This window comes from Saccopteryx leptura, chromosome X (assembly GCF_036850995.1).
Source record: "Saccopteryx leptura isolate mSacLep1 chromosome X, mSacLep1_pri_phased_curated, whole genome shotgun sequence".
Taxonomy (NCBI): domain Eukaryota; kingdom Metazoa; phylum Chordata; class Mammalia; order Chiroptera; family Emballonuridae; genus Saccopteryx; species Saccopteryx leptura.
In genome coordinates, this window is record NC_089516.1 from 16,233,931 (window position 1) to 16,260,340 (window position 26,410).

At 47.8% G+C, this 26,410-nt stretch overlaps 1 long non-coding RNA gene and 1 pseudogene across 1 annotated transcript; one reads left to right on the forward strand and one right to left on the reverse strand.

Annotated features, from left to right (window-relative positions):
• Window positions 1-7,005: 7,005 nt before the first annotated feature.
• LOC136386162 (uncharacterized) lies at window positions 7,006-25,943 on the reverse strand. Its single transcript, XR_010747898.1, has 3 exons — window positions 25,717-25,943; window positions 24,008-24,068; window positions 7,006-7,286 (listed from the first exon to the last, which is right to left on the reverse strand). It is a non-coding gene; the product is annotated as an uncharacterized lncRNA (long non-coding RNA).
• Window positions 19,213-20,602, forward strand: LOC136385947 (jupiter microtubule associated homolog 1 pseudogene; annotated as a pseudogene).
• Window positions 25,944-26,410: the final 467 nt, after the last annotated feature.

Genomic DNA, 26,410 nt, shown 5'->3' on the forward strand with positions numbered 1-26,410 from the left:
TGCAGCTCCGCTCATTGGCGGGAAACTGGCGTCCAGCGCCGCGGGGCTTCCCACGCAATGAGCCGCGCGAGCGCGTCGCTGACGGGGGGCCGGCTTAACCCCGCGCTCCTGGATTAAACGCGCCGCTGAGCGCGGCCAGGGCGCGGCGTGGGGGTCGGGTGCTGCCAGCTCCTTGGAACTTGTCCCCGTTATTCCTCTTCGCTGAAGGCCGCGCGACGATGACCGCCACGCCTCGGCTTCCGGACCATAGTTCGTGCCCTTAGCCGTGCGTTGGCATCGCCTGGGCAGTTTCCCAAATGACTCATGCCTGGGCCGCACCCTAAGGCTCTGAGTTAGATAGTCAGGGGTGTGACCTGGTCTTTAGGATGATGCTAAAGGCGCCCCAGGTGATGCTCGAAGGATGAGCAGCACTGACCTAAAGGGAAAAGACTGGTCCTCTTCTAGTCTCGGCCTGCCCCCTGGTGTTGACGAGTTGGAGATCTTGGCCGCAGCCTTAGAGGACTTGACCCTAGGACCTTATTCTCCATTTCATGCAACGAATTTTTATTGAGCTGCGTTTACAGGAAGCCAGACGTTGTTGCAGATGCTGGAGATCCAACAAAACATAAAAATGCCTTCCTTAGGGGCTTATCCTACGGGAAAGGACAAGTCACCAGGCAAACTAGCAATAAACATTTCAAATGTGGAAAATTGGTCTAAAGAGAAAATAAAACAAGGTAATGAGACGGGATTTTCCAGGAAGATGGTAATTTCCTACCTAGGAGACAGGGTCCACATTGTGTGTTCCTTAGCATACCCCATGCTTGGCAAAAAATTGCCGGTTTTAATTAAGCTGGATTTTCGTTCAGAGCCATTTCCATAAATTACAAGTGGGCCATGGTCTTTGGCTTCCTCTTTTCTTTCTACCTAGTTTTCCCTGTATCGGCCCCACATCCAGAAGACTGTCCTTTTGGCCTGCAGGGATGCCCCCCTTTCTTTTTGCTCATATTGTCTGTACCTTTTCAGTGATTTCAGTTTTGCTTTGTGTCAACTATATTTCTTGATACTCTACCACACTTAACACAGTGCAATAAACATTTTACTGAATTATACTCTTTTTCTTGTTTTTATCTGAACTTTTGATTGAGGCAATTAGAGGGTCAGGGAGAAAAATTAAGTTTAAGAGAATTTTTCAGGTTACATAAATGGTATAATAATGGGTAGGGAAAGCTTATAATTTTTGTACAATCAACTCACCTTCCAGCCAGACACATTCTCAGTGTATACACACTATCAGTTTGGACCGGAACACCCAGTGCCATGAAGATGCCTTTTCTCCAGCACTTAGCTTTGTTTTCCTCTGTGCACTGGCTTCATTCTCTAAGAATGGCTTCCTAGGCCCTGGCCAGTTGGCTCAGCAGTAGAGCATCAGCCCAGTGTGTGGAAGTCCTAGGGTTCGATTCCTGGCCAGGACACACAGGAGAAGCGCCCATCTACTTCTCCACCCTTCCCCCTCTCCTTTCTATCTCTCTCTTCCCCTCCCGCAGCCAAGGCTCCATTGGAGCAAAGCTGGCCCGGGCCCTGAGGATGGCTCCATGGCCTCTGCCTGGGGTGCTAGAATGGCTCCGTTACAGTGGAGCAACAGCCCAGATGGGCAGAGGGTCGCCCCCTGGTGGCGCATGCCAGGTGGATTCCGGTTGGGCTGGGTGGATTCTGGTTGGGCGCATGCCAGGAGTCTGTCTGCTGCCCCCTCGCTTCTCACTTTGGAAAAAATAAAAAAAATTTAAATTTAAAAAATTTAAAAATAAAAGAATGGCTTTCTCCATGTGATGAAACAAGCTCCTAAATGTTACATCTTACAACCACAGCCACATGCATAGAGATTAACCCAAAAATCTGCATCCCGAGTTCAAAAAGTCTTGAAAAGAGATTCATTGGCCCAGTTGGGATCAGGTACTGCCCCCCCCCACCTGGACTGGTTGACTTGTGGCAGCAGGGTAAGGTCTTAGGATCGGCCCATTTGACTCACAGCCAGGTCAGAATCTACTAACATGGCTACCTCCATAAGTAGTCACTCAGATGGGGATATAGAGCACTTTCAAGAAACCGAGTACTGGCCCTGGTCGGTTGGCTCAGTGGTAGAGCGTCGGCCTGGCGTGCGGAAGTCCCAGGTTCAATTCCTGGCCAGGGCACACAGGAGAGGCGCCCATCTGCTTCTCAACCCCTCCCCCTCTCCTTCCTCTCTGTTTCTCTCTACCCCTCTCACAGCCGAGGCCCCATTGGAGCAAAAGATGGCCCGGGCGCTGGAGATGGCTCCTTGGCCTCCGCCCAGGCGCTAGAGTGGCTCTGGTCGCGGCAGAGCATCGCCCCCTGGTGGGCAGAGCATCGCCCCCTGGTGGGCGTGCTGGGTGGATCCCGGTCGGGTGCATGCGGGAGTCTGTCTGACTGCCTCCCTGTTTCCAGCTTCAGAAAAATACAGGAAAAAAAAAAGAAAAGAAAAGAAACCGAGTACTGAGCAACCAATCTTGTAAATACCCATTGCAAATGTTATTTCAAGACGGAAAAAAATGATTTCATCACTTAGCTCACAAACCTCAGTTCTAACCTCAGGAAAACCCAGCTAACTAGCCAGCCCAGCATTTGTCCATGTGTCTACAATATCTCAACTGGCAGCATGCATAAAAATTTTTAAAAAGCTTCACAATTCTGATTCCTGGGCATGTGTGTTGTTGTAGGTTTTGGATAGCAGGAATGGGAAGACAGAGTGGTCACAAAATCAGACCAGGAAACATGCCATAGTTGTATAGTGGTGCGAATCACTGTCCATAAGTAACAAATTCTCCACCCCATCTTTATGGTGTTCTGTTTTATTCCATTAGTTCTAGTCTGATGTGGTGTCAAGGTAATAAAGCTGGCATCAAATGTATCATTAAAATAAAAGGCACCTAATCATACTTTGAGACAAACACATAAGATATTATCAGTGTCATTATTACAAGCAGAAGAATAAAATCCAATGACAAAACCTAACAATACCTGTTGTCAGTCCCATTTAGAATTATGAGTGAGCCTGACCAGGTGGTGGCACAGTGGATAGAGTGTCAGACTGGGATGCGGAGGACCCAGGTTCGAGACCCCGAGGTTGCCAGCTTGAGCTTGGCTCATCTGGTTTGAGCAAAGCTCACCAGCTTGGACCCAAGGTCACTGGCTTGAGCAAGGGGTTACTCGGTCTGCTGAAGGCCCACAGTCAAGGCACATATGAGAAAGCAATCAATGAACAACTAAGGTGTCACAATGAAGAATTGATACTTCTCATCTCTCTCCCTTCCTGTCAGTCCCTATCTGTCCCTCTCTCTGACTCTGTCTCTATAAAAAAAAAAATTATGAGTGAAAAGTATAGTATATCTAGTAGCCATCTTACCTTGGGCTGCTAAGCCATATATACTTTTGGATATCAAATTCAGGTAGGAACTGTTCTTGGAAAACTACGTCATCATCTTTTAAACAAATTGATTCATGCTATAATTGCATTAAGAAAGAAACCACTGTTTAAAATTTATCTTATTTCCCAGATTACATAGATTATACAAAAGGATATAGAATAAAGTTGGGAAGGAGAAGGAAACAATGGAAAGATATTTTCCCTCTAAAGCAGTGGTAGTCAACCTGGTCCCTACCGCCCCCTAGTGGGCGTTCCAGCTTTCACGGTGGGCAGTAGCAGAGCAACCAAAGCATAAATAAAAAGATAGATTTAACTATAGTAAGTTGTTTTATAAAGATTTATTCTGCCAAACTTAGCAAAAATCCGACATAAAGTACTTGGTAAGTAATTATTAGTATATGCTTCAACTTGCTGTAACTCTGCTTTATAAATTTTATAAAGTAAAGTTACTTCCCTACTTTATAAATCACCATGACTGTGGAGCCAGTGGGTGGTTAGAAAATGTTACTACTAACAGAGATACAAAAGTGGGCGGTAGGTATAAAAAGGTTGACTACCCTTGCTCTAAACCTTAAAGAAAGAACGGGAAAGACCGGTGAGAAGCAGAACCCGGGCGAGGTGATTTCGAAGTGGCAGTGATTTTTATCCCTTTCCCTGCCTTTCCTGAGCTCCACTTTTATGAGTGCTCCGAAAATGCAAGTGGCAAAATGTTAGTGTCTTTAGCAGTGCTCTTTTTATTCTAACAGTTTCCTCTTGCTTAAAAAATGGCATAAAATATTAAAACACAGCGTACTATTAGTGACATGGGATCAGGGGGCCTATTTAGGATAAGATATCTTCATTTCAGGGTGTCATCTTTTTTAAACTCCTTTAAAATTTTTTATTTATTGATTTCAGCAAGAGAGGAAGGAGAGAGAGAGACAGGAACATCCAGCTGGTCCTGTCTGTGCCCTGACTGGGGGTCAAACCGGCAACCTCTGTGCTTCAGGATGATGCTCTAATGGCTAACCAACCCAGCTACCCAGCCAGGGCTGAGCGTCATCTTCAATAAAGATGTCTCTTTCAATAAAATAGGGCTTCAATGATAAAGTGTCAGTGGCCGTATCCCCTCCCCATGCCTAGCCTTCCAATCATTCTTTTTTTTTTTTTTTTTTTTTTTTTTTTTTGCCAAAGACAAATTGATCAATTACTTTTTTTTTTTCTTTTTTTTTCTTTTTCCGAAGCTGGAAACGGGGAGGCAGTCAGACAGACTCCCGCATGCGCCCGACCGGGATCCACCCGGCATGCCCACCAGGGGGCGATGCTCTGCCCACCAGGGGGCGATGCTCTGTTGCATCCAGAGCCATTCCAGCGCCTGAGGCAGAGGCCACAGAGCCATCCCCAGTGCCCGGGCAAACTTTGCTCCAATGGAGCCTTGGCTGCAGGAGGGGAAGAGAGAGACAGAGAGGAAGGAGAGGGGGAGGGGTGGGGAAGCAGATGGGCGCTTCTCCTGTGTGCCCTGGCCGGGAATAGAACCCGGGACTCCTGCACGCCAGGCCGAGGCTCTACCGCTGAGCCAACCAGCCAGGGCCCTTCCAATCATTCTTCACCCTCTCATGCCCCCCACCCTCCCACTTATACCACTTTCTTCAACAAATTCAGTTCTCTTCCATTCATCCCTCACTCTGCACACTATTTCTCCCCATTCTCTTGCCCAGCCACTATCCAGAATTTTTTTTCACACCACCCCAACTGCTACCACCGCAGCTGGGAAACAGAACCTCCGTTCAGACCCCAGGGCAGCCTGTCCGGCTTGGCCAGTGTCGGAAAGCTGCTGTTTCCCATCCCAGGAAAACCAGCAACACCTCCCATAGTTACAGCCCACCTGGCGGCAGGGAACAGCTGTAAACATAACCGGGCATCTCTGCAGAAACTCACACTTCAGAGTGCACACAAGCTTCTGAAACTCGCTTTATAGTGAGGCTTTGTGACTTTCTAGATGCTAAAATCATGCCGGTTGTTTGAATTTCCACAGCACGCTTTCGGGTGTAAACTTGTACCCTGCGCTATCTGCAGATGGGGCCACACAAGGACAGGGTGAGACTGTAAGTATTAGTTTATGTTCAGAAACACTGACGCTGTTACAGCTGCTTTATCTTTATGTATATTTATGGGACGGATAAACTGTCTTGTTGGTTTTTACAAGTAGTTGATTAGGACATTGCTCAGGACACCACATATGGCGCCTGTTAGGCCTCATGGGTGGCAATGCAGAAAACAAGCCTGGGAGAAAGAAAGATCCTTATTCTACTCCTACAAAGTCTCTTTGCGTGCGCGCGCGCACGCACACACACACACAGCAATCTACTCTAATGGACTAGAATACATGTCTCAGGCCAAGCCTGCTAGAGTCTCGGTTTGCTATTAAATGCTCATTCAGAAGCCCTGGCCAGACAGCTCAGCTGGTTGGAGCAGTGTCCCAGGGCGTAGAGGGTGCCACTTAGGTCCCCGGTCAGGGCACACACAGGAGCAGCTCGATGTTCCCGTCCCTCTCCCTGCCTCTCTCTCAAAAAAAAAAAAAAAAAAGGCCCTGGCCGGTTGGCTCAGTGGTAGAGCGTCGGCCTGGCATGCGGGGGACCCGGGTTCGATTCCCGGCCAGGGCACACAGGAGAAGCGCCCATTTGCTTCTCCACCCCCCCTCCTTCCTCTCTGTCTCTCTCTTCCCCTCCCGCAACCAGGGCTCCATTGGGGCAAAGATGGCCCGGGCGCTGGGGATGGCTCCTTGGCCTCTGCCCCAGGCGCTGGAGTGGCTCTGGTCGTGGCAGAGCGACGCCCCAGAGGGGCAGAGCATCGCCCCCTGGTGGGCAGAGCGTCGCCCCTGGTGGGCGTGCCGGGTGGATCCCGGTCGGGCGCATGCGGGAGTCTGTCTGACTGACTCTCACCGTTTCCAGCTTCAGAAAAATACAAAAAAAAAAAAAAAAAAAAAAAAGTTTGCACATTCAGGGCCCTTCAGAGTACAAAGGCCTAGCCGTGGAAAACGAGAGAAAGCCTCACTCCCAGGAAGCCCAAACTGGATCTTTTGGTGATTGGAGCTGCTCCATTTCTAACTGAAGTCTGTGGCTTCCAGTCTGGAACTGTGAGAGTTGAAACACTCTGGATGGCAGGTGGCTGGGGGAGTGAGTGGCAGGGAGTTAGAGAGGGGTTCACTGCTGGTGGGGCACGCCCAGGAGGCTCAGAATTCTGGGGAACCATTCCTGGACCGAGCGCCCGCCGAGACCAAGTCGTTGGTTTGTGACACTACCTCTCCGTGCCTGCAGCCAACCTATGGGTTCTCGGCATTCCGGAGCAGGCCAGCCCACACCACAGAGAACTCGTGTTAGCTGGATTCAGTCCCCACCAGTTCCTGGGCTTCCCCTTTCTAATGCTGATGCCACCACCATTGAGTCTCCTCCCCATAGGCCTCCCACTTCCTCAGTCACTGCCACAAACACACAGATTCAGTGACATCTCAGAGACTAAGAATACAGAGATGAGTAAGGCACAGTCCTGGACCAAACAGGGGAAGCCAACAGCATGAGAGAGAGGGGAATGTGGAAACAAATCAATGTAATTTAATGACAGTAATTCTAATAGAGGAATATGCAAAGTGCCAGGATCAAACAGGGACAGTTTCTGACCTCTAGGAATTCACCCTCGTAGAGAAAAAAACCAGCAATGTAACCAAATGCAGTGTGCTGACTGCTAGGATGACTAATGCGCACAAGATCTCACAGGAAGCTGTGAATAATGCGTTCTGCTGGCAGGGAGTATTGATGGAGTCTTCGTGAAGAGGCTGGATCGGGGCCTGGAAAGCCACAGGCAGGAGGTGACATTTGAGAGTTCTTCCCTTAAAGAAAGAAAGACTAAATTATCCAAATTGAATTTTCCAGTTTTTTAACTAAACCCTTTGTCAAAAGGCTAAGAGAGCTTTCAAAACGTTATTAGGGAACATGTTTATTTGTCCTTCTGTGTCACATTATCACGCAGCCCTGCCTAATTTCAGTCTGTTTGTTTTCATTAAAGGTATGCATGGAGGCTGGCCAAGCACCACTTATCAACGGCCCAGTTGATTATTTCCTGGAAGGAGTGTTCCCTGAACAACCTAGCGGCTGTCACCATCACTACCAAGCCAGATGACTCCTGCAGTGGAGGCAACTAGGGCTGTGTTCTCAGCGAAGTACCAACCGTATTTCCCCATGTACAAGACGCACCTTTTCTCAACAAATTTGGGGTCTAAAAACTGGGTGTGTCTTACACAGTGATTGCAGGTTTTTTTACTTGCATTTCCTGCTTAAGGAGTTGTATGAATTTTATGATGAATAAAACTTGACTTTAGCCTGACCTGTGGTGGCGCAGTGGATAAAGCGTCAACCTGGAACACTGAGGTTGCTGGTTCGAAACCCGGGGCTTGCCTGGTCCAGGCACATATGGGAGTTGATGCTTCCAGCTCCTCCCCCTTCTCTCTCTCTGTCTCTCTCTCTCACTCTCTCTCTCCTCTCTAAAAAAGAATAAATAAAATAAAAATAAATATAAAAAAAACTTGAGTTTAATAAACTTTATGTAATTCATTTTTTTCCAATTTTGGGGCCTCAGAATGAAGATGCGTCTTATACACGGGGAAATAGGGTATGTTGAGTAGGCAGACATTACTTTCTGCTGCATTCTCAGAGGACTTAGTTCTATTCCCTGGGGGAGGTGACATGCCTCTCAGGATGGTTCCGAGCTGAGCCCTGCTCGCTGAAGGAGTGTCACCACTTCCTAACATGAACTCTGTCCCTGGGTAGACGGATCTCTGATCCATCTTCTCCGTGTGTCATGTCTGTCCAAGTCAAGACACACATCGTCACACGCCTACTTTGTGGGAGAAAGTCTGCTTGATGCTGGAGCCACAGACTACGAACAACAGTCCCTGCCTCGGGCTCACAGCTGGCTCCTGACCCATTTCACAGATAGAGAAACTGGGGCTCTTCACTCTCCGCTTTCTTGCTCTCGTCTGTTCATGCTGTAATGCTCCCTTCATCGAGTCCCTTCCTCCCTTCCTGGACTCACAGGGCCTTACTGAGGTCCTGATTCTTCTGAGAATGCCTTGACTATTGTGATCATTATTAACTTTTACTTTCTCAAATTTCTATTTCACTAAGTCTGTACTTGACAATTTATCATGTAATTATACTTTGCCTTGTATTATTTCTTTAATTATTTGAAGTGTCCATTGTGATACTCCAATGAAACTCTAAGCTTCTTGAAGATGGGAGTCATCTTGTAAATTTCAAGTCTGGGTACACAGTTCATTCTCAATATCTACTTCTATTTTAATTGATTGGATGACAGAAACCAACTTTTGAGCAGACAAGTAATGGAAAGAGAGGAATAGTGAGCAAAGCTCCCACCTTCAAAGGCTAGTTTGGTCCTAACCCAGCCTTCAAAAACTGCCAGATTGCCTGACCAGGTGGTGGCGCAGTGGATGGAGCGTTGGACTGGGATGTGGAAGGACCCAGGTTCGAGACCCTGAGGTCACCAGCGTGAGCGCGGGCTCATCTGGCTTGAGCAAAAAGCTCACCAGCTTCGACCCAGGGTCGCTGGCTCCAGCAAGGGGTTACTCAGTCTGCTGAAGGCCCGCAGTCAAGGCACATATGAGAAGGCAATCAATGAACAACTAAGAAGTCGCAACGCGCAACGAAAAACTAATGATTGGTGCTTCTCATCTCTCTCCGTTCCTGTCTGTCTGTCCCTAACTCTCTCTCTGTCCTGTAAAAAACAAAAACAAACAAAAAAAAACTGCCAGATTGCATTTAAAGAGCCTCCCACAAGAGCATAATATAAAAACAAAAGGACCTACACTATAGATCATATTTACAACCCACCTAATGAAGATTGGGTCCATCAAAGCAAAAAAAAAAAAAAAGTGAGTCATTGTACAGTACAACAACATAGTTAACCTGTGATAAATGTCAACCTCAAAAGCTATTCTCCACAGCAGCCTAACTTTAATTCAGTCAGTGTGTTATCCATGCATTAATCTAAACCCTTCGAGCTCCTATTAAATTAAAAATAATTGTTTTTCTTATTGCCATAAAGGGTTGTTTTTTCCTCCCCCTCCTACCCCTATTCCTGTGCCTCCTACAAAAGCTTAACAGAAGAGGGCATTTAGTAGGGAAAGAGACAAAAGCTCTTTGTAGCATTATAATGCATGAGAGCACATGGATGTTGGCAGTGGGAAAGGTCTGATTGTCTTGCAGCTTAACCTCTCTGAGAAAGGACCATAGTAAGAACCTCTTTCTTTTCTTCCCTCTTCTACTTACTTGCAAGATTCAAGCCCAAAGAAATCCTCAGTCCTTTTATACCCTCTAGCCTGTCTCACCAAAAGGAGCCGGATGACTGACATCCGCTGAAGGCTGAGGAGCGGAAGAAGTCCAAAGGGCTGGGTTTTCCCCGCGAACTGGGAAGACAGGCCCCTACTTTCTTCTGGTCTCTCATGGGAAGGCTGGAGTGGACATTTTGATCTGTGTTGCTTTGTGTCTATATTCCTTTTTTCCTATTACAGCCCATTTTTCCCCTAGTGCTTCCCTGGTACACTAGGTTCTGGAAAGGGAAAGGAAGGGAATAGCAGCTTAACTCCCACCCACCAATATGAGGCGAAGGCTTTTCACATTTGCATACCTGCTTCCAGCCTATAGTCAGCCAGGCCTGGCATGCTGCAGAAGGGCATGGAACCGTGAGCTCTTCCACTGACGAGAACGTGTCATTAAAAAAATTAAAATAACTCGTACAGAAAAAGAGAGTTCCGTTGGTAGAACCAGAAAAGCTTATGCAGAGTCTTGAAAGTTTTCTTTTACTTACTGGTTTGGCTCCTATACCTGACACAGTGCCTGATATATTGTAATTATAGAATAATATGAATTGAGCCTGGCCAGGCAGTGGTACAGTGGACAGAGCATTGGACTGGGACACAGAAGACCCAGGTTCGAGTCCCCGAGGTCACAGGTTTGAGTTCAGGCTTATCCGGCTTGAGTGTGGGATCATAGATATGACCCTATGGTCACTGGCTTGAACCCAAAGGTCACTGGCTTAAAACCCAAGGTCGCTGGCTTGAGCCCAAGGTCACTGGCTTCAGCAAGGGGTCACTCAATCTGTTGCAGCCCCCCAGTCAAGGCATTTATGAGAAAGCAATCAATGAACAACTAAGGTGCCGCAAGAATTGATGCTTCTCATCTCTCTCTTCCTGCTTGTCTGTCCCTCTCTCTGCCCCTGTTTCTCTCACTAAAATAAATAAATAAATAAATAAATAAATAAGAATAACATGAATTGACCAAATAACTAAATAGCAGTATGATAGCTACCATTTATCAAGTACTTACCTCAGGACCTAACATGTTGAAAAACACATAGTAAATATTTATTGAACAAACAAGGGAATGTGGCTGACCTGAAGTGGTGTAGTGGCAGGTAGAGCCTCAACCTGGAAGGCTGACGTTGTCGGTTCCAAACCCTGGGCTTGCCCAGTCACGGTGCAGACAAGAAGCAATTAATGAACAGCTAAAGTGAGGCTTAAGCCCCACTCTCTCTCTCTCTCTCTCTCTCTCTCTCTCTCTCTCTCTCCTCTCTCTGCAAAATCAATAAAATAAAATCTTTTTTTGAGAGAGAGAGAGAAAGAGATAGAGGGACAGAGAGGGAGAGACAAACAGGAAAGGAGAGAGATGAGAAGTATCAACTCATACTTGTGGCACCTTAGTTGTTCATTGACTGCTTCTCATATGTGCTGTGACTGGGAGGCTCCAACTGAGCCAGTGACCCCTTGCTCAAACCAGTGAACTTGGGCTCAAGCCAGTGACCTTGGGCTTCAAGCCAGCAACATTGGGCTTCAAGCCAGCAACCTTTGGGTCAAGCCAGCAATCATGGGGTCATATCTATGATCCCATACTCAAGCCAGCAATCCCACGCTCAAGCTGGTGAGCCCGCACTCAAGATGGTGACCTTGGGGTTTCAAACCTGGGTCCTCAGTGTCCCAGGTTGATGCTCTATCCACTGTGCCACTGCCTGGTCAGGCTAAAATAAAATCTTTTATATTAGCTGACCTGTGATGGCACAATGGATAAAGCATTAAATCTGGAATGCTGAGGTTCTCAGTTTGAAACCCCAGGCTTGCCCAATCAAGGCACATATGGGAAGCAACTACTATGAGTTGATGCTTCCAACTCTTCCCCATCCTCCTTTATCTAAAAATCAATACATAAAATCTGTTTTTGTTGTTGTTGACAGAGACAGATAGTCAGAAAGAGGGACAGATAAGGACAGACAGACAGGAAGGGAGAGATATGAGAAGCATCAATTCTTCGTTGTGGCACCTTAGTTGTTCATTGATTGCTTTCTCCTATGTGCCTTGACCAGGGGGTTACAGCAGAGTGAGTGACCCCTTGCTCAAGCCAGCGACCTTTGGCTCAAGCCAGCAATCTTGGGCTTCAAGCCAGTGACCTTTGGGCTCAAGCCAGTGACCATGAGGTCATGTCTATGATCCCACACTCAAGCCAGCGACCCTGCACTCAAGCTGGTAAGCCTGCACTCAAGCCAGCGAGGTCGGGGTTTCAAATCTGGGTCCTCTGGGTCCCAGTCTGATGCTCTGTCCACTGTGCCACCACTTCTTCAGGCAATAAATAAAATCCTTTAAAATTTTTATATAAAAAGAGGGACTAGCTATAGAAATAGTATGACTTATTGAGCCCTTATTGCTCAATTATCTTATTTAATCCTCACAACAAGCATTGATCGATAATCCCATTATTTCCATCTTATTGATAAGGAGATCGGGGTTTAGAGATATTAAATATCAAAATCCCCAAAATCGAAATGGCTAGAAAGTGATGGCTAACAAGCATTTTCTAAATAGCTATTACCAAACGCACAGTGAGTGGTGTCCCTCTCCACCAGAGGGCACAGTCTTGTACCCCAGTGTCACCCTAAAAAGCTGGATGATGCTGATAGGTCTGGGGAAGTCGCCTTGTGATCCGACGTAGAACAGCGATTGCTGCCAAAATCTGGGGCTTCTGCAGAGTCAGGGGAATCAAACTGGGAAATAAAAATTTGGATGAGGCCCTGGCTGGTTGCTCAGTGGATAGAGCATTGGCTGGCTCGATTCCAGTCAGGGCACACAAGAGAAGCAACCATCTGTTTCTCTTGCACCTCCCTCTCCTCTCCTCTCCTCTCCTTCTTCCCCTCCTGCAGCCAGCGGCTTGACTGATTTGAGTGTCAGCCCCATGTGCTGAGGATAGCTCTGTTGGAGCTCATCAGCCTCAGGTGCTAAGGCAGCTCGGTACTCGGGCATCAGCCCCAGATGGGGTTGCCGAGTGAACCCCAGCTGAGATGCATGTAAGAGTCCGTCTCGCCTGGCCTGTGGTGGCTCAGTGGATAAACCTTCAGCCTGGAATGCCAAGGTTGCCGGTTCGAAACCCCGGGCTTCCCTGGTCAAGGCACATACTGCAAGCAAGCAATGAACAACTAGCCTGAAACAACTATGAGTTGTTACTTCCCATTCCATGCTCCCCTTTCTCTCCTGTCTCTGTAAAATCAATAAAGTATTTTTTAAAAAAAGAGTCTATCTCTCTATCTCCCCTCTTCTCACCTTAAAAAAAAATGAATGATGGGCCCTGGCCGGTTGGCTCAGTGGTAGAGCATCGGCCTGGCGTGCAGAAGTCCCGGGTTCGATTCCCGGCCAGGGCACACAGGAGAAGCGCCCATCTGCTTCTCCACCCCCCCGCCCCCCTCCTTCCTCTCTGTCTCTCTCTTCCCCTCCCGCAGCCAAGGCTCCATTGGAGCAGGGATGGCCCGGGCGCTGGGGATGGCTCCTTGGCCTCTGCCCTGGGCGCTAGATTGGCTCTGGTCGCAACAAAGTGACGCCCCGGAGGGGCAAAGCATCGCCCCCTAGTGGGCAGAGCGTCGCCCCCTGGTTGGCGTGCCGGGTGGATCCCTGTCGGGCGCATGCGGGAGTCTGTCTGACCGTCTATCCCCGTTTCCAGCTTCGGAAAAATACAAAAAAAAAAAAAAAAAAAAGAATGATGAGCACACAATGCAATGAACAGTTCAAATGCTATAGGATGTTTACCTGAAACCTATGTGTTCCTAAGGACCAGTGTCACCCTATTAAATTCAATTGCTAAATAAAGTAATTTTAAAAATAAAAAGATAAGACAGTTTTTTAAAAAATCACCTAGAAACCTATAGTTAGGGCAATGGGAAGCCTACGGGGGCAGCGTGGTCCTTCCTGGCTCCCGGGCGTTCTTTTCAGGCGCCGCATTCCTTCATCTACCGCAGTCCATTTGGGCTGGACTCCATTCAGTTACCATTAGTAGTTTGCGTTATCAGTATGTTCTTGTTGTTGTGTTTTCTGTGTGGATTAAAGCTTTCCCCTGCCAGAAGGCTGAAGCCCTCACAGTGGCAAAGAAACTGTTAGAAAATGTTCCTCATTGGCGATATAACTTCCAAAACCTCTAGGGATCGAGGCATCCATTTCACTGAGCAAATCATATGAGACTTGACGAACAGTCTTGCCAACTTCTTGGAATTATCCCAGACCCTATCACCCTCAGTGATCAGGTGAGGTCGAGAAAACTAATGGGGAAACGGGATTCAAGCAGAACAAGTTGCATTACACAGGACTGACTGAGCTGATGAGAAGGGTCACGATTCTATGACTTTTTATTGGAAATGTTGCGCTTTTTGAAATCTTTTGTTTTCCAGATATAAGGAACTTACGTTCTTTACACCTTTGTAAGCAGTACTGAAACATTTACTTTTTTTCTCTCTAATTGAGCCCCTCAGACTATAACCGTGCAGAAATCTTATTTCCTAAGCCATATTTTCTTTAATTTGGCCTTTTTTCCCCCCCTTTGACTCAAACTGTCTTCACCTAGTGCCCTGTCTCAGCCACCTCCCTCTCCTTGCTTAATCATTAAGCCCTCACGACAATGAGGTTCTGGTCAGCATCTAGCAGCCTTAGGAACAAGGTCCTGGGTTTGTTGACCACTGCAACAAAGTTAAACATAATATCTTGGCCTCCGTTGTATTTTAGTCCCAGACCCAGGAAAGCAGAATGATCCCACACAACAAGTTCTTGTGAAATTAAACAGAACAACTCCATGGCTGACATCAGGACCAGATACAACAATCAACTACCCAACCAATCAGTACAGACCACAACCCTGACTCTGTCAGTCACCATGATGAACTACTTCTTCCCTATATAGGCCATCTCCTGGAAGCCATCAGGGAGCCAGCTTTGAGCATTAGCTAGCTGTGACTCTGGGTATGGTGTTACACCTTTAACAAACCCTTATTTTCTTGACTGCAAACTCCTATCTGTGTCTCATTGGACTTCGATGCGTGCACGCAAACAGTCCCCTTCAGTCTGCAAACAAGACTGAAAACTCTCAATGAGTGTTTTCATTTTCATGGCAATCTGTTTGCGTAAGTTCAGTAAGAATCTGTTCTCTTTATAACAGAACACAATTGGAAACCAGTTATATTGAAGGCTTTGACTTGAATGTCATATTTGAGAGAGACATGCATAGGCTCAGACGACCAGAAAGCTTTAAGGAATTGACTTTGGAAGCCAATAAAAACCCCTTGAAAAACAACCTGGTACCTTTCTTACATGGTTCACAGTAGTCATTCCAGGTAAGGAATGAAGGCTGTTTACCAGGAGATGCAAAGAGAGAACCTCAGGATACATTAGGGAACTCGAGAAGAGAGGAATAACCCCAAATCTACGCGTATTGTAGGTGAAGCCTGATGGCAAGTATGTGGGGTTTTTCCTGGCCTTGAGAGACCTTTTTAAGTTCAATCTGAAGATCCCTGGCCCTGGCCAGTTGGCTCAGTGGTATAGCGTCAGCCCGGCATGTGGAAGTCCTGGGTTCAATTCCCGGTCAGGGCACACAGGAGAAGCAACCATCTGCCTCTCTACCCTACCCCCTTCTCTCTCTTTCTCTCTCTCTCTCTTCCTCTCCTGCAGCCATGGCTCGATTGGGTCAAGGGCATCAGCCCTGGGTGCTGAAAATGGGCATCTAAAGGGTGCTAAAATTAGCTCGGTTGCAAGCATGACCTTAGAAGGCCAGAGCAATGGCCCCAAATGGGGGTTGTTGGATAGATCCCGGTTGGGTACACACAGGAGTCTGTCTCTCTATCTCTCCTCCTCTCACTGGGAAATGAAAAAAAAGATTCTTGCCTAACCAGGTGGTGGCGCAGTAGATAGAGCATCAGCCTGGGATGCAGAGGACCCAGGTTCGAAACCCTGCGGTCGCCAGCTTGAGCATGGGCTCACCACCTTGAGCACGGAGTCACGGGCTTGAGCATGGGATCATAAACATGACGCCACAGTAGCTGGCTTGAGCCCAAAGGTCGCTTGTTTGAAGCCCAAGGTCGCTGGCTTGAACGCAAGGTCTCTGGCTTGTGCCCAAGGTCGCTGGCTTGAGCAAGGGGTCATTGGCTCAGCTGCAGCCCCCAGTCAAGGCACATATGAGAAAGCAATCAATGAACAACTAAGGTGCCGCAACAAAGAATTAATGCTTCTCGTCTCTCTCCCTTCCTGCCTGTCTGATCCTATTTGTCCCCCTCTCACTACAACTACCCTTTTCCAAGGCCATGCAAGCCAGACTGGGACAACTGGGTGCAGACTTCAGAGTCATCATCACAGCTCATCTATGGACAGTCTCTGTCTGCTGCAGGAAGACCATCAGGGACATTGAAACTGCAGACCAGGAGCCTGACCAGGGGGTGGTGCAGTGGATAGAGTGTCGGACTGGGACACAGAGGACCCAGGTTCAAAAACCCCAGATCATCAGCTTGAGCACTGGCTCATCTGGCTTGAGCGCAGAGTCACTGTCTTGAGCCCAAATCGCTGTCTTGAAGCCTGAGGTCGCTGGCTTGAGCCCAAGGTCACTGGCTTGAGCAAGGGGTCACTCACTCTGCTGTGGCCCCCTGATCAAAGCATATATGAGAAAGCAATCAATGAACAACTAACGTGCCACAATGAAGAATTGATGCTTGTCATCTCTCTGTTCCTGTCTGTCTGTCCCTGTCTGTCCCTGTCTCTGACTCTCTCTCTGTCTCTGTCAAAAAAAAAAAAAAAAAAAGGAAAGAAAAGAAACTGCAGAACAGGAGACCCAATCAGGCTGTCGTTGCCTGACTGACTACTGCATCTGAAAATAATTCCAGACAGACATCTAGAAATCTTCTTGACTGCCTGCCTTTAGAAGTCAGAAACTGAGATTATAGTCTGTTCCAATCATTAACTTTCGTTTTTCCACAGAGATGCCTTCTTATTAAATACATGATTGCAGTCTGACCTGTGGTGGCGCAGTGAATAAAGCGTCAACTTGGAAATGCTGAGGTCGCCGGTTCGAAACCCTGGGCTTGCCTGGTCAAGGCACATATGGGAGTTGATGCTTCCAGCTCCTCCCCACCTTCTCTCTCTGTCTCTCTCTCCTCTCTCTCTCTCTCTCTCTCTCTCTCTCTCTGTCTCTCTCTCCTCTCTAAAATGAATAAATAAAATAAAAAATAAAAAAAATATATTTAAAAAATAAATAAATAAATAAATAAATAAATAAATAAATACATGATTGCGTATGCCATAGGCCTAACTTTGGGCACCCATCTGTACCACTGCCTTCTGAAATGAGATACAACCGTTTACCTGAACTGAAATTTTCTCAAGACTAAGAATGATTTAATGAGATACAGATACAATGAGTCACCCCAAGATGTGCCTCTGCGGTGCACAGATTGTTTTGAGCTAAAGGCAACTTTAGTAGCCATAGGCTCAAGAGAAACTTCTGCCCCTGCATTTAACTACCTAATACTTGAATAGAGGCCCTGCGTAAGGGGCAGAGAAAACTTGTACTGTATTTACTAAACACTTGCTCTTCTTGTCATCCTACAATGACCTTTTCTTCTTTTTTTTTTTTTTTTTTTGTATTTTTCTGAAGCTGGAAACGGGGAGAGACAGTCAGACAGACTCCCGCATGAGCCCGACCGGGATCCACCCGGCACGCCCACCAGGGGCGACGCTCTGCCCACCAGGGGGCGATGCTCTGCCCCTCTGGGGCGTCGCTCTGCCGTGACCAGAGCCACTCTAGCGCCTGGGGTAGAGGCCAAGGAGCCATCCCCAGCGCCCAGGCCATCTCTGCTCCAATGGAGCCTCGGCTGTGGGAGGGGAAGAGAGAGACAGAAAGGAAGGAGAGGGGGAGGGGTGGAGAAGCAAATGGGCGCTTCTCCTGTGTGCCCTGGCCGGGAATCGAACATGGGTCCCCCGCACGCCAGGCCGACTCTCTACCGCTGAGCCAACCGGCCAGGGCCTCCTGCAATGACCTTTTGAAGCCCCCAAGGTGCGTGGCCTCATCCTTAGTTCAGGATGTCTCACACGCCTCAATCTCCCTTTCTGTCTCTGCACCTCTCCTTCAGGTGAGGTCTCTGAGCCTCTCGTGTATGTAGGGTTCCCATACATACGCACGTATTAAATTTGGTTATTTTTCTCTTGCTAAAAAAATATCTAGAAACTTGCTGATCACAAGGCATCAAGTTGGACTCCCAGGTCCCCTCTCACATACCCATGCAGCGTTTGCCAGGCCTCCGGCCTGCATTTCTCCCTCTCCGATTTGTTTCCCCACTTGTTTCTCCATGAGGACGAATGTGTTCTACAGTTATTTTTACTTTTGTAAATTATAAAGTAATGACACATGGTTCTACCTTAATTAATGGATTATCGTTACATGGCTTCCCGACATTTTGCAAACAGAATCCTTGGAATCTGTCGTTTCAGACCGCTATCTCGGAATGTTACTTTTCCTAATCTAAGACTCTTTCCTATCTCATGCCAGTAAATAAAAACACTCATTTTCTACTTCTTTCCACTGGGTTTCAGAATGTATAACTATGTCATTGGATCCTCCAGGGAGATCTGAGTCTGTCTCATCTATTGGTTATTAGATCCTTACACACATTTCATCCTTATTCACCCTTGGTCCTGTACACCACAAAAGCAGTAAGTGACAGAGGACAGACATGAGCATGAAATTCCAAACCAGATGGTAAATATGTAAGCTGGTGCTGGGGTGGCAGGACCTTATTTTCTGTAACTGGGTGGACTATTCCTACTGGTCTGTTCTTGGCATGACACTAAAATAATGACACAGCAAGGTCAAAAGTGAAGATTAGCCTGACCAGGCATTGGCACAATGAATAGAACATCGGACTGGGATGCAGAGGACCCAGGTTCAAAGCCCTGAGGTCGCCAGCTTGAGCGCAGGCTCACCAACTTCAGCACAGGGTCACTGGCTTGAAGCTCAAGGTCGCTGGCTTGAGCAAGGGGTCACTTCTTCTGCTGTAGCCTCCTGGTCAAGGCACATATTAGAAAGCAATCAATGAACAATTAAGGTGCCGCAACTGTGAGTTGATGCTTCTCATCTCTCTCCCTTCCTGTCTCTCCCTATCTGTCCTCTCTCTCTCTCTCTTTTTCACACACACAAAAATATTTATTGATTTTACAGAGAGGAGGGGGAGGAGCAACTCATACTTGCTTCACTTGACGTGTTCAATGGTTGCTTCTCATATGTGCCTTGACCAGGCAAGTCCAGGGTTTTGAACTGGTGACCGCAGCATTCCAGGTTAACACTTTACCCACTCTGCCACCACAGGTCAGGCCCTGGGGCTGTTCTGTAATGACTAATTTGTACTCCTAAATCTCTTCACTTTTTTCACCCATCCCCCATCCCCTCTCCCATCTGGCGATGGTCAAAATAGTCTCTGTGTCTGTGAGTCTATTTCTGTTCTGCTTGCTTATTTTGTTTTTTAAGTTCCACATACAAGTGAAATCATCTGGCACGTGTCTTTCTCTGCCTGACTTACTTCCCTTAACGAACAGCCTCTAGGTCCATCCATGTGGTTGCAGATGGCAAGATTTTCTTCTTCATGGCTGAGTCATAGTCCAGTGTGTATAGGCACCGCTTCTTCTTTATCCATCGCGTATACTCTGTGACCCAGCATTCCAGTCCTAGGCAAATACCTTATAAATTATTTCTCCTGTACTCAAGGACATATAGAAGAACGTTCATAACAGCATTGTTTGAAATGGTGGGAAGAAAAGAAAGGAAGTGATCTAAATGTTCATCAATAGGAAAATTTGTTTAATCTTGAATCCTCTGAGGATGAATTTTAAATCAATTAGTTCAGCCTGACCAGGTGCAATGGATAGAGCATTGGCCTGGTACAGTGAGGACCCAGGTTTAAAGCACCAAGGTTGCCGGCTTGAGTGCAGGCTCATCCAGCTTGAGAGCATGGGATGGATGGCTTGAGGGCAGGGTCGCTGGCTTGAAGCCCAAGGTTGCTGGCCTGAGCAAAGGGTCACTGGCTTGGCTGGAGTCCCCCAGTCAAGGCACATATGAGAAAGCAATCAATGAAGAACTAAGGTGCCACAATGAAGAAATGATGCTGATAAATCTCTCTCCCTTCCTGTCTGTCGGTCCCTACTGGTCCCTCCCTCTCTCTCTCAAAAAAAATAGTTCATAATAATTACACTAATCACAGGGTTTCAAGATTAGTACTCCTTCCAAAGGATAGATGTAAATACTTATAATTTCGTTTATAGAGGCTCCTGCAGTGGTCGCCATCGAGGGGTGGGGAGCTGCTCTGTGCCCGTCGGACCCGAGTCTTTCCCCCTCTGCTCCCGCGCCTGCCTGCCTCGCTCCTCAGCACCGTGACCACCACCACACCTTCAGGGTGTCGAACCCAACGGCAGGAAGAGCCCCCGGGTTTTGCGGACTGGGTGGCAGATTCAGTTTTTCATCAGGCTTTGATGAGGCAACAGAACAACACATGAGGTGTCTTTGGAATGCCTGAGGAAAAGCCCCTCCATGGGCCAGGTGAGCAGGCGCTGATTCCAGTGGTGGCAGAGAAGGTCCTGAGTGCCCCGGGCCCCAGGGAACGAACTCTTCTCAAGCAAACCCTGGAGACTTTCTAGATCTGAAAGGAGGAGGTCACACTCATGCAAACACGGCCACAGACTCACAGGCCAGCCAGGGGCAGAGTGAGGAGAAGCGTGTGCCCGCTGTCCCTGTGCCCGGCCGGGTGGCGTCCCGAAGAAACCCCCAAGGTGGCAGGTCCAGCCTCGCTCTGGCCTAGCTTCGCCTGCCCTGAACGCTGTCATTTTGTTTGTTTTCTGCAAGTGTGTGAGCTGCACCATGTAAGCCTGACTGAACATCTCTGGGTTTGTCTCCTTAAAAAACAAGCACTTTAAGGCACTGGCCGGTTGGCTCAGTGGTAGAGCGTCGGCCTGGCGTGTAGAAGTCCCGGGTTCGATTCCCGGCCAGGGCACACAGGAGAAGCGCCCATCTGCTTCTCCACCCCTCCCCCTCTCCTTCCTCTCTGTCTCTCTCTTCCCCTCCCGCAGCCGAGGCTCCATTGGAGCAAAGATGGCCCGGGCGCTGGGGATGGCTCCTTGGCCTCTGCCCCAGGCACTAGAGTGGCTCTGTTCGCGACAGAGCAACGCCCCGGAGGGGCAGAGCATCGCCCCCTGGTGGGCAGAGTGTCGCCCCTGGTGGGCGTGCCGGGTGGATCCCGGTTGGGCGCATGCAGGAGTCTGTCTGACTGTCTCTCCCCGTTTCCAGCTTCAGAAAAATAAAAAAAATAAATTTAAAAAAAATTAAAAAAAGAAGCACTTTAAAACATAAAAATAAGTGCTTACAATGTAATATTTCCTTCTTGTATCCCTTTCACACATATGAAGAAGTTGAAACATTCCGAATATAGGAAACGTTCACCCTCGGAGTATTCACTGGAGAAAGCCGGGTGGCTGTCTGTCTCCCATGCTGGCTCACTGGGTTGAAATGCCTTGTTGAATTTACCATGGTTCAGGTACCGGCCCTAAATACTCAGGCCAGAAACTTGATCTGTCACTTCACTGAAATTCAATCAGTATCTCTAGCAGGATTCACATCAAACAAAAGACTGATAAATGAAATAACAATATAAATTTACTTTTCTTTCTTACTTTCTTTTTTTTAGGTGAGAGGAGGGGAGATAGTGAGACAGGCTCCCGCATATGCCCCAACTGGGATCCAGCAACTCCTATCTGGGGCCGAAGTTCAAGTACTGAGCTATTTTTAGCACCTGAGGCTGATGCACTCAGACCAACCGGAGCCATCCTCAGTGCCCGGGTGCTGATGTTTGAACCAATCTGAGCCACTGGCTGTGGGATGAGGAAGAGGGAGAGAAGGGGAAGAGAGAGGGGGAGAAAAGCAGATGGATGCTTCTCTTTGATGCCCTGACTAGGAATCAAACCCAGGCCAGGCCAACACTCTATCCATTGAGCCAACTGGCCAGGACCAACAATATCAATTTCTTAACTCACAGTGAGATGTGGGACTGCTTGGGGGCCACAAGAAACCCAATTACAATCAGAATATTTACTGAAAAATACAGAATCACTTGCATTCAGCTAAGATACTGACTAGAATTTAAGCATCACAAAGGCAAAGATTTTTTTTTTTTTTGTATTTTTCTGAAGCTGGAAACGGGGAGGCAGTCAGACATACTCCCGCATGCGCCCGACTGGGATCCACCCGGCACGCCCACCAGGGGGCGATGCTCTGCCCATCTGGGGCACCGCTCTGTTGGGACCAGGGCCACTCTAGCGCCTGAGGCAGAGGCCATGGAGCCATCCTCAGTGCCTGGGCCAACTTTGCTCCAATGGAGCCTCAGCTGTGGGAGGGGAAGAGAGAGACAGAGAGGAAGGAAAGGGGGAGGGGTGGAGAAGCAGATGGGCGCCTCTCCTGTGTGCCCTGGCCGGGAATCGAACCCGGGATTTCTGCATGCCAGGCCGACGCTCTACCACTAAGCCAACTGGCCAGGGCCAAGGCAAAGATTTTTGTCTGATTTTTTCTATCGCTAAAATTATTGTGGAGACTACAACAATACCCACAACCTTAGTGTATCAGCCCGACACTATAACCAACTGAGCTAACTGGCCAGGGCCTAAAATATCTGCTTTAAAAAAGAAGGAAAAAATGTTTTGTGAACTAATATGTTCTGCATAATGGCCTTTTCAACATTTTCTACTTTTACTAAGCCCACCTCTTTAAAAAAGAAATCTTCAAGTGTGGTTTATAGCTGCATGTTAATCGGGTCACAGATGAAGTCCACTTCTAAAGTGAGTCAGGGCTGTAAATAATTTATCCCAGATGATGGCTCTGGATTGGACCTTGTCCATGTGATGTCTGGCCAGGCAGATCAAACACGATGGGCAGAGTGCAACAGGCACTGGTATACTGGTCACCCAGCCTCTGTGATGAGTCCTGATTCTGTGGGCACTGGGGCAGGCCTCCTTGCCTGGAAAACATTAACAGAGCATTTCACATTTGTCATTCATGAGGAATGTCAAAGTTTCATGACAAAGGTCCTTGAATAAGAGAATGACCATGTGTAAGGGCAGGATAAAAATAGGTTTAGGGACATCCTTCTCTCACCCTTGAACCATTCACAGTTACTCTTACTAACCCACAAATTGTTATAAACCTTATGTTGCCAGGTAGACAGAAAGGAATACACATTCAGAGGGTACCTACTATATTCTCAGCACTCTACAAAGGACTTTACAACAGCCGTTATTATTGGCAACCCTAGGAGGAGACCGTTTTAAAGAGAGTCATCCTCAGATTCCAAAGCCTGTCCACAATCACACAGCTGATAACTGGCTGTGCTGGGATTCGCATCTAGGTCTGCCTGGTCTCAAAAAACCCTGCTTTGGCCCTGGCCGGTTGGCTCAGTGGTAGAGAGTCAACTTGGTGTGCGGAAGTCCCGGTTTCGATTCCCGGCCAGGGCACATAGGAGAAGCGCCCATCTGCTTCTCCACCCCTCCCCCTCTCCTTTCTCTCTGTCTCTCTCTTCCCCTCCTGCAGCCAAAGCTCCATTGGAGCAAAGATGGCCCGGGTGCTGGGGATGGCTCCTCGGCCTCTGCCTCAGGCGCTAGACTGGCTCTGGTCGCAACAGAGCGACGCCCAGGATGGGCAGAGCATCGCCCCCTGGTGGGCGTGCCGGGTGGATCCCAGTCGGGTAAATGCGGGAGTCTGTCTGACTGCCTCCCCGTTTCCAGCTTCAGAAGAATACAAAAAAAAAACACAACAAAAAACTCTGCTTTTTTCTGCCACACAGTGCACTCAACGCCACAGCTGGAAAGCACTTACAGAGTCCATTCCCTTTGGTCCCATGCCAACAGCGTGGCCTGTGTGAGCCTCGTGCTTGGATAAGAAAACCCATTCTTCCTGCCAGACGATGAGTGTGTATGCTGTCTATGAGGGAAGAGCATAGTGAAGAACAGTGGACCATTTTCAAAGTTCTGAGATAGCACTCATCTCCGAAAAAATGATGGTATTGTGATGCCCACACTCATTGACAAGACGCCCAGAGGGAATCCTCCATGAGCAGAAAGTCCTATGGCCTGTGGAACTGTTTCTGCAAAGAGTCCAGGACGGGGCAGCTTCCTGAAGCCTTTTAGGGTGACAGGGATCTCTTAGCAAGTTGATTGTTTACTTGTCTCAGGCTGTGGGCATTCCCGATCCATACTGTGGAGTCCTGCTTCTCAGTCCCGTTCCTGGTATGGGGGATAGGGACACAAGGCAGAGAGGGAAGACTTAGGAAGAGGAAGATACTGGGGAGACTGGAACTGTTGAGAGCAAGCATTCTGGCTGTAATTAAACAAATGTGTGCACTAAAGAATCTTGATTTGTGAAAAGAGGCCTGACCAGGTGGTGGCGCAGTGGATACAGCGTCGGCCTGGAACACCACTGAGGTTCGAGGTTTGAAACCTCAAGGTCGGCCCTGGCCGGTTGGCTCAGCGGTAGAGCGTCGGCCTGGTGTGCAGGAGTCCCGGGTTCGATTCCCGGCCAGGGCACACAGGAGAAGCGCCCATCTGCATCTCCACCCCTCCCCCTCTCCTTCCTCTCTGTCTCTCTCTTCCCCTCCCGCAGCTGAGGCTCCATTGGAGCAAAGATGGCCCGGGCGCTGGGGATGGCTCTGTGGCCTCTGCCTCAGGCGCTAGAATGGCTCTGGATGCAACAGAGCAACGCCCCAGATGGACAGAGCAATGCCCCCTGGTGGGCATGCTGGGTGGATCCTGGTCGGGCGCATGCGGGAGTCTGTCTGACTGCCTCCCCGTTTCCAGCTTCGGAAAAATGAAAAAAAAAAAAAAAAAGAAACCTCAAGGTCGCTGACTTGAGTGCAAGGTCACCGGCCTAAGTGTGGGACCATCAACATGACCCCATGGTCACTGGCTTGAGTCCAAGATCACTGAGGTGAGCAAGGGCTCACTGACTCGCCTTGAGCCTGCCAGTCAAGGCACATACAAGAAAGCAATCAACGTACAACTAAGTAGCCGCAATTATGAAGTTGATGCTTCTCATCTCTGTCCCTCCCAGTCTGTCTTGCAAAAAGAAAAAGAAAAAGAAAAAGAAAGGTGAAGAGGGAACCAAATGTGTTGAAAATTTACAGTTGTTTCTCTAAGCTCGTCTTAAGACAGTATTTGATAAAATCTGTTTTTAAACTTTCCATTTTGCCAGATCTATGTGGGCTATAATTACACAGTGATATATCATATTAAAAGAGCTCTTGCCTAAGAGTCAGGAGACCTCAGCTGTATTTCTGACTCTCCTACTTTCCAGCTGTGTGACCTTGGACAAGTGCTTTACCCTCTCTGGGCTTCCATTTTCTTAGATGAGGAATTTGGACTACAGAATCACTAACATTCTACGCTTCCATGATGACAAAAATCTCAACAATACAGATCGGAGGGCTTCATAGGAAGAAAAACCCTTATTCTTCCAGATTATATTTATCCAGGTCAGCTTTATTTAAATGGCTGATTTTATTCCCAGCGTCCCCTGAAACTCTGAATGAAACTGCATAGTTAACTCTTTTTTTAGTATAACAACATGTATCTTATCAATTTAATAGAATGTAGATGACACAGCAGGACATATGTAAAAATAAGTAATAATACCTGGCACTTAAGACTAAATGAAATCACGTGTGTAAAATGCCAAGCAAGGCACGCCACTCATAGCCGGCACTAAGAAATACTAGTTGTATATCTCGCTTCTTCCTCTCCGATAGCACCCTCCTATAATTAACCTTTTACGGAGACCTTGAAATACATTACAATTTCCTCAGTCCTGTGGTTGGGGCCCCTTCTGATCTTGCCCCGTTCTCCCACTTCCATCATCCCCCCAGAAGGAAGGACTCACCCCACATGGTCCACCTCCAGAATGAGTTCTCAGGTGATAGATAACCTCTGTTGTCCCGGCATCGGGCCCAGCACGTGGGTCTGTGCCTTGTTTCTCCAGCCTGCGGAGGCTGCTCAGGCGGAGCTCATGCCCCTGCATTTCCTTCTTTGAAGTATCCATTTCCCTGGATTCATTGTTAACATTTAATTGCCAGTTTATGAATGGGAAGCCGGATTCTAAACTTTAAAATCTCTTCTGTGTGCCCGGGGAAAAGAGGAGGAAAAGAGGAGGTGTCTTCTGCTTTGTGCACTAATAGGCAATTATTTCCTACGGTCTCATTATTTAGTAACTTCCATACTCCGATTCCTAGACGTGATATTTAAGGATAGGTGCGGGCGCTTTGCAAATTTCCTACATATTTCTGACGAGTTAAGCCTTGATCCATAAGTTGAGTCTTCCCTTCGGACATGACGCCAAAAGGGGAGAAAGGGTGGGCTGCCCGAGAAGGGCAGCCATACTGGGTGGGTGACTAATTGTGTACCTGCCCCTCAGTTCTGATTGTTTCTGTCCTTTTTCTCCAGAAGGATGAATGCCTTCTGATTGTAACTAGAACTGTGAGGGCCTGTAACTTTGAACTCTAAGTCCCTAGAGGGCATAGACTGCCATATTTATTTCAGCATTCCCCAAGCACAATGACCGTAATTTGTTGAATAAA